The sequence below is a fragment of the Mus pahari genome, chromosome 1 (genome assembly GCF_900095145.1).
Source record: "Mus pahari chromosome 1, PAHARI_EIJ_v1.1, whole genome shotgun sequence".
In the NCBI taxonomy this organism is placed as follows: Eukaryota; Metazoa; Chordata; class Mammalia; order Rodentia; family Muridae; genus Mus; species Mus pahari.
The window spans coordinates 167770245-167777339 of NC_034590.1; positions in this window are offsets into that span (position 1 = coordinate 167770245).

A 7095-nucleotide genomic window follows, 5' to 3' on the forward strand; every position below is an offset into this window, starting at 1 on the left:
TATGTACTCATTTATTAGGGAGGGGAGTATGTGTGTGTGTGTATCATAATGAGCATTCAGAAGTCAAGGCAGCATTCGGGAGTTGGTTCTTTTGATGTGGGTCCTGAGACTTGAGCTCAGGAAGCCCAGCTTGGCAGAAGGCACCTTTACCTCCTGAGCCGTCTCGCTGGCCCCAGTCCACTGAGGACTTCTGATATGTCTCCACAATGCCCCAGGCCTTTCACTTTGTGTATTAAAGGCCACTGAACATTGCTCAGAGTTTTGGAATAGGATATGGAACAAAATGGGGGAAAATAACAACAACAACAACAATAACAACAAAACAACAATAACACAACACGACCATACTCCATGAAGCTTCTCTTCTGCAACGGGAAACAAATAGCAAGCAAAACCACTGGTAATCATTATGTGGTGTCTAACAGAGCGGTGACAGGGGTAGAAAACAGAATGAAGTTTAAAAGGAGCTGGAGATGTTAGTTTGAGGCATGTGGGGGCTGCCTACAGCATGGAACTGGTCCATAGGATGGAGAGAGAGAGAGAGGGAGGGAGGGAGGGAGAGAGAAAGAGAGAGAGAGAGAGAGAGAGAGAGAGAGAGAGAGAGAGAGAGAGAGAGAGAGAGAGAGAGAGAGAGAGAGAGAGAGAGAGAGAAGTCAAGTCCTGGTGCTGTGACCTCTGGGACACACTCGTGCATAGGATTACGTGAATCTTGAATACTTATGTGATTGCGATTATAAAGCGAAAGCCAAGCAGGGTTGTGTTTTCCTTTTCTGGAGAAGACCCAGGCGGGGCTCCTGGTGCTCCTGTGGCCTGCACAGCTGCAGCTTATCCACGGGCTTATTTTACAAGGCAGCAACTGGGACAGATCTCCTGGGTTCCCACAAGCTCTCCAGAGCTCTGCTGGGTGCACACTGAGCTGAATGATGAGCAGAGTGCAGGATCACAGAGGCATGGCCAGACTGAGCTGGTTCTGGCTCAGTCATCTTCTTACAACCCTCACTACATGCGATCTTCCCCATCCAGATACCTACCCCCTGACTCCAGACATGGGGGTGACAGTCTCACGGAGAGGGGTTACCAGATCCCAGAGCCCTGGGAAACCAAAGCCACCTCCAATTGATGTTTTTAGACCTAAGGCAGTGATGTTGGAAGGTCGGGCCAATGGGTGGCAGAAGTTGGGTCCCGAGGGATCCACCCTTGTGAATGGTACAAATGTATAGGAGAGAATCAAGAGACTTTGTTCCCCTTCTCACTGTGTGAGGCACAGCATTGTTTGACTTAGAAATGTCCCCCACGAGCTCATGTGTTTGAATACTTGGTGACATCAAGACAGTAACCTTTGGACAACAGCCTCTGCGGCTGCTGACATCATCCTTCTCTTGCTCCCCAGCCATCAGTTGACAGATGTCCTAGGGTCCTACTATAAGGACTTGCTATAGGGCCTTGCTATAGGGCCTTGTTATAAGAACTTGCTATAGGAACTTGCTATGGAGCCTTGCTATAAGGACTTGCTATAGGAACTTGCTATGGAGCCTTGCTATAAGGACTTGCTATAGGAACTTGCTATAGGGTCTTGCTGTAGGAACTTGTTATAAATACTTACTAAAAGGATTAGCTATAGGGCCTTGTTATAAGGACTTGCTATGGGGCCTTGCTATAAGGACTTGGTATAGGGCTTTGCTGTAAGGACTTGATATAGGGATGATGTTCTATTATGCTTCTTATTTAGGCAATGGTTCCTCCTCATGTGATGTATAGCCAGGGACCACCTTTCAACTCTTATCTAATAGAAACCATGGTATTCGCTTGGATTCCTTTACCCGTTTTATTTAACGCTGTATATTTTTCTTTAGTTAGTTTTAAATGTATTTGATGACTTGTTTACCACAGCCTATCCTACCCACTGGTCAGTCCTTCAATGGCTGGAACACAGATTTCTGATTGCAGAAAATGTTAAAGAGGACCCAACAAGCCAGGCACACTGATATGTGCCTGTGATCTTAGTACCTGGGGGCTGAGGAGGAGGAGGGTTGTGAAAAATACTTACCTTGAGCTAAAGAGTGAGACTCTGCCTTGAAAAGACAAACAAAAGATCAGGTAACTATGTCTGATGTTGTATGGGAGGTTATCACTAAGTTTCAGAATATCAAGTTAAAATAAAATAGTTTATTGCAGTCGCTCTGGGTAGAAATCTAACCATACTGTAACACAAAGCTCTATTCTTTACCCATAAAATATGCTAATGACTCCAAAGCTGTTTTTATTTATACTACTCAAATTACTTTTGGCAATATGCAGATTTGATAAAAATGGAACCCAATGAAGTGTACATTTTACTTATATCACCTTCTCCCAGTTCACTAAGAAAATCCCCCTGTTTTCCTTAGCTCAAATAACACAAGACAGAAAGATACTCCTTTAGTGGTCAGGTGCATGCACCCCTACAGGGGATACAGAATTAGCATTTGGTGTTAACTCTCTAGCAAGAAATTGAACCAAATGCCCCGTTTCACATCTTAACCATTCCAAAGCAAGCCCATAAGCCAAAGTCCTCTGGGCAACTCTGCAGTGGGCAACTCTGCAGTGGGATATACCCCTCCTGGTTTCAGTAAAGACACACGTCCCAATGTTGGCCGTTGTCTTTGGTCCACCAGGCTCCGGCTTGCACAGCTCACCTTTGCTTTCTCTGTGGTTTCTGTTGGGAGTGTCCCAGTGGCTGGAGAACCCCTGTTCCGAGCTTCCCCATGCAACATCTTGGCATCAATTGCAATTTCTTCCTCAACAAATTTGATTGTCTGTTCATGCATTAAACCAATAGGTACTGATCCTCCACCACAGTCCAGGGGCTGACTCTGGTCAAGGTCATCCTCCACAAAAGCTCATAAAGTTGCACCGTTGACCTGAAGCAATAAATTCAAGCTCTTATCTGGCTTCTGGAACATTTTCCTACAGATCTCTCGGGGCGTCAACGCTTCCTGCGGTGACTCCTATAGTTCTTGCCCCTGACGTCTTTGGTTTCAACTCTTCCTTCCCATTTTTGTTCCTGCCCTTATAAAATCAGAAGATTTCCTGGCAGCGTCTGGTTTTATTACCTCCCAGACCCCTTCTTCTCTATTAGAAGACTTTACTGTGGCAGATTCCAAGGGACATCTCTGGAAATACCATCCTTTTGAAAGTCCCTGACCTTGACATTTGTTCCCTGGAAATTTGCACCCATGTCTAGAATGCCTGTGTAATTTATGAAGCTTACACATCCTTAGCTAAATGGGCTTGGATCCCAGTAGCCATGGGTCTGAGTCCTGGTTCTGTGACTGATTGGCGACATCAACAGTGCTTAAGCTTCTTTATCTGGATATAATGAATACATCTACAGAGCACTCTTTCTAAACACAGCCACAGGGAAAAATGTGTATGAGTATACGTGTGTGTGTGTGTGTGTGTGTGTGTGTGCACACCTGCGTGCGTCCATGCATGTGAATGTGTCTCTGTGCACCTGAGTATGTGCCTATGTGTGAAAGTATGTGTGAGTGTGTCTCTGTGCATGTGTAAAAGTGTGACTGTGTGTAAAAGTGTGTGTTTCTGTGCATGTGTAAAAGTGTGACTGTGTGTAAAAGTGTGTGTGTGTGTGTGTGTGATCCCATAGCCCTTCCTTACAATGTCACATTGGCTTTCCTTTATCCGGGCAACAAGAAGAATGCTGAGCTACATCAGAACTCTAAAAAGCAACCCAGCTGCTGCCCGGCTCTCAGGACACACTGCCAGCATCCTCCGACCCACTTTTTTCTTCCTGGGTACCGATAATGCAGTTTCTCAGGCTGCCTTGCACTTAGGTGTGGCTTATAACTTTGGAAGTGAGTGGAATGCACATGGATGGTGTATGCATGGTCCAAGGGGCCCACTCTCTGCCCCCCCCAAGCATGTTCTTCTCCTCATCTTTCTCTTCCTTCTCCCTTTCTATTTATTTATTGATTGATTGTGTGTATGGGCACATATGCACACATATGCAGTTGTATGGCACACATGCAGGTCAGAAGGCAGCTTGTGGGAGTTACTCCTCCAACCCTGCAGGGTCTCTGTGTTACTTCAGATCATCAGGCTTGGTGGCAAGGACATTTACCCACTGAGTGTCTCACTGGGTCTTTTACACCACAGTCCTTCCTCCTCTCTTGGCCAGGTGCGGATAATCATGCCACCCCAGAAACCATGTGTTAAGGACACCGCAAAATGGACGAAACCTCAGTCCCAAACCACTGATTGGAGAAGAATTAATAGTCACTGGGGAGCATTGTTTGGGGCTTTAGATCAATGAGAAATTAATCCGTACTGCATTGAGTCATCGTACATTTAAGAGGCCAAAAGCTAGCACTACTTTAAGGCTTCATACCATGCAAATCTCAAATGTTTTGGGTAAACACAGCCTGTTTTGCAGACAGGCACACACCATGGGATCCAGGCCACCTGTAAGCAGCTGGCTCTGGCTGAAGCTAGCTGCAGACACAGCAGGGTTTATAGACACGCCTGGAGGAATGGCCTTTCGCAGATTTTCCTGGCTCAGGAAACTAACTGAAGCCACCGCTGAAGCAATCCTTCTCTCGCTGCATTAAATAACATCTATTAATAAAAACAGCGCCTTTAAATGTTTTCATCGTGGCGAATCCGAATGAGGAAATCATGTAATCCCTTGAGCTGTATCTGAACACAGTTCTGAGGACACAGTTAGCCTAACAGTCTCTAAAAGAAACCATACCCTGGGCCCAAGGGTGGGTGATAACCTTCCTGGTTTGCCTGCGGGTCCAAGGACTGCTAGGGGGTCTTCCAGGCTGACCAGCATCCAAGAGACTGTGATGTTAGAAGCAGGTCGGCAAACATGAGTAGAAGCTCAAAGCAGGGCAAAGGAGACTGGCTTTGTTCTTCATTCCGACAGGAAAGACGCTCATAAATGAAATGCTATGTGCCTCATTCTCCTCATTCTCCTCATTCTCTCTCTCTCTCTCTCTCTCTCTCTCTCTCTCTCTCTCTCTCTCTCTGCAGGCCTTCCTGCCTGTGCAACAGGGACTGCACCCTCAGAGCCATCTCCTCAACTCCTGGTGAGATCTTTGAAGGTACCACCAACCAGGAGAACCCCAGTCTCAAAGTTCAACTCAGGGCCTCCCAAAGGCCAGCACAGCCGTGAAAGCGGTTGGCACTGGGCCCCCTGCATCCTCTCTTGTGCAGCAGGACAGCGGGTATCAGCCAGTGCTGGGAGGACAGAGCAGAAGCCAACAGAAGAGGCTGGGGGGAAGGTGTGTGCAGATGGCACAGAGGGGCTGTCAAAGGAGCTCCAGGATGGGGGAGGGGGAGGGGGAGGGTCCATTTGCTCTTCTACAGGGGGCCTCTCCTCACCCTTGCCATCTGTAGGGCCTGGGAGATGCTCCCTGGGATTTTGAAATGAGGAATGAGATGGGCTGAAATCTTACAGTGCCCTTCCAAGGCATGTTCCCTGCCTCTTGAAGGTTCCACCTCACAGAAGCACCAAGTCCTTAGCACACAGGCCCTTGGAGGCCATGTAAGATCCAAACGACAGAGGCCCCTCTCCAGAGACTCCTTTTGCTTAGCTCCAATGGCACCTGCCTTCTTGTCCTGCTCTGAGCTCGCCTCTTCCAAGTCTCCTGTAAGACCCTCTTCCTTAGTCCAATCTCTAAATCCCAAGTCGGCCAGGGCTTGGTGTCGGCCCCTCTTCCCTCCCTCTTTCCCTCTCGCACTCACATTGCCACAACTTCAGGTAGCCTCTTGGAAATGCCCCCCACCGCCATCCCCCCCCCGTCCCCCCCCCACAGCTCAAGCCACGCCCTCCAGCCTTGCGCAGATGCTCAACTCTCTTCACTCCGTGTCTTAAAAGCGTCCCATTTCACGCAGCCCAAAATGAACGTGTGACCCTCCCCACTATACCCTTGATATTCTCTGATTTTCCTCATCCCAGGCTTAGGCGCTGCCATCCACCTCGGGCCTAACCAGAAATCTAGGGAGCAATCACTGACTCTCTGTCCTGACACTCGGCACTTTATAAACTACAGATAGAGGTTTCCTACAGTTCTGGCATGAGGCCGACCTCCAGCACAGTGGGGTGTGCGGAGGACCCTCTTCCTGGTTACCGACTCCAGCCTCTCAGGGTTCCTGTACAGAAGGGCAAAGAGCACATTCATGAGAACTTTACCCTCGTGATCTGGTCATCCCCGCCTGCACCCTCCATAAAAACGTGTTCTACCCACTAAGGGAACGTCAGCGTCTCTCCATCCTCTTGATCTTTTCTTTTCCACCGCTACCTATTTAGATGAAAGCTTCTAACGTGGGTTAAATGTTGCTTTGATTAGAAATTTCTAAATCAGTTATTCAATCACTTTGGCAGGGGAGTCTTGACTTTATGTTTGATTCTTGCCACCCACAGCTGTACCTGGGTTCTCTGGTATGGTCCAAGCTTGACCTTGAAGAAAGGACAGCCGAAGCATGATGTTGATTTAATGTCCTGTCAGAGCCGTGGCTGACAACAGCTGTAATGGTGTCTAAACAGCCTTAATATTCAGCAATGTCAGGTGGAACTCAAGGGTGCTCTGTGTTCACGAGACTGATCCTGATAGTAACCCAGCAGGCCTTTTTTGGGTCATTTTTATTCTGAGGTCTCGTTCCAGATAGAAATAGTCTGGTTGTTTTCACGTTAGCCGAGAAAGTGATGTTTCCAAAGTCTTCAAATAATACAGCCTTTCCACCTAGAAATGGTGGGTTTTTGAAAGAAGGCCAAAGAACCAACTGTTAGCATTGTCAGGACAGTAAACACAATGGTATCCCCCAAAGCCACTGCAACATTATACTTCACCTCATGCTTGTGGATTTTAGTAGTGTTAGTTTGATGTCCCACAATCCCGCATTGATCCAGGCTGTGCAAAAGACATCAGTCGGGCTTAGTGTTCTAAACAGTCCAAAGGAACATGTGCTTGGGCCAAGGGTGGTATCCAGCTATGGCACACAAACGTGGTGAGCCCCGCAGAATCTTCTTAATCACTGTGCTTATCGAGAACATGGCCACATGGCTTGTTAAGGGCTTGCTGACTTCATCTTCCG